The following is a 1820-nucleotide window of genomic DNA, read 5'->3' as shown; positions in this document are numbered from 1 at the left end:
TCCAGGGTCTACCCAGGAATGAACAGGGCCAAGTACCCTAGGTGTGGAGTATCTGTGAAAGTCAAGGAATGCCTACTGTGTTTTATCTCGGTAAATATCAGAGGTCAACCCTTTGGCATGGGTGCTATTAACAGCTGGTGTGTGGCTTCTGGATGGCCTTAGAAAATCAAGTCAATGATGAGAAGAAGAGATGTCCTGTATCAGTAATGCCATAAGCATCAGTAGAGATGCAATGGTCCTCTTTTTTCCGTAAGAACCTTACACATAGTCTGTCTGGCTCCATCTGAGAAGAGGATGGAAGACCTCTGAGTACTTCTACACAAACCCCCTTCATACGCTGACATTTATTTAATGTTCCATGTGCTGGTATTAATAGACAGTACTTAGGGGGTAATTATGTCAGGAGCCCCATGCTCACAGTTGGGATTTGAACCCCTATACAAGAAGATCAGTAGAACCTTGTGCTTCTCCCACCATGGGAAGCCTCAGAAAGTACCATCCTGGAGGTGAGAATCATCAGCTACCAAACCAATTAGTGCCTTGGTTTGGGGGCTTCCCATACCACATAACTGTGAGAATGAAGACACAAGTATGTTGTGTGTGGATTGCCCCATCAGAGGTATTTGGTTCCAGCCGTGTTGGGGGTGGGCAGATAGAAGTTGGGGATGGGCAGACATTGTCCTAAGTGCCAAGTATCTGGAGAGCTATGCACCTGCCTTTGACACGAGATGTCCTGAAGCTAAGCTCTAGTCCCTTTCCTGTAATGTACATGCTATCACCAGCATGTCTCTTGGTGTCTCCCCCACTTATTCCCTGCAAATTCCCAAACCCCAGATACATTCCGCACCAAGTCCCAGTGATGTATTTACACAATCCTTTCAAACCATTGTCTGAATTTTTTTAACTGTCAAGAAAGACCATTTTTTAAAGCTGAAGAGCCAAAACATAGAAAGAAGGTCAACTCTTCCAAGGTCAGGCTCAAAAAGCATCATTGTCTGTTCTACTTCTTCCCAGCACCTCTCTCTCTATCCCGCCTCCCCAGCACTTGCTGCGACCTTCTAGCTGTACCCATCCCAAAGGCTTCCACTGCCACAAATTATATATATTGTTTAGCTGAGTCTTTGGGTAAATTTAAGTCATTGTTTGAAATATACACCGTCTTCTGTTGCCTCTGCAAAAATTTTCGGTCGATTAAGCAACAATAATGTGGATTATTCTATGAGTACCTTGGGATAGTTGCCCAGAATACTGTATATAAATCCAATTGTATCAAAGTCAATTAAACCCTATTGTTTCTAAAAGTCACCTGTCTGACTTGGGGGAAAGTGGGGATGAATGCAAAAGACATAACAAGCGCTGAAACTAAAATCCAATCAGGTGGCTGGTGCTTCTCAGCTTGGGAGGAGAGGGATTGGGGAGGCGGGGGGCAGATCTTGGAAGTTGGGTGAAAAGCTTCCTGGATCATTCCGAGTGCCAAGGGTTGCTAGCTGATGGGGGCACCTAAAGTTTAACCGCCCTGAAAGTGAAGAAGAAGGAGACAGAGAGTGTTCTTCTTGTCAGGTTTGGTGCAAATGATAGAAACTTGTCAGCCCAACTTCATGAGAGGGTGCTGGAAGTTGAGATGTTCAAGCCCACAGGGACAGCCTTCTTCATCATCTTCATCATCTAGCTTCTTTCTTTCTTTCCCTTTTTTTTTTTTTTTGGTGTTATTACAGAAGAAAATTATAACCATAAAAATGTCCAATTTAGAAAAAAAAGGTGCCACTTTAGCATCATTTGCATAAAAGCTGTTACACACAAATTGTTATAAAGACAAATGT

The sequence above is a fragment of the Peromyscus leucopus genome, chromosome 14, assembly GCF_004664715.2.
Source record: "Peromyscus leucopus breed LL Stock chromosome 14, UCI_PerLeu_2.1, whole genome shotgun sequence".
Taxonomy (NCBI): Eukaryota; Metazoa; Chordata; class Mammalia; order Rodentia; family Cricetidae; genus Peromyscus; species Peromyscus leucopus.
This window is presented reverse-complemented; position numbering follows the sequence as displayed.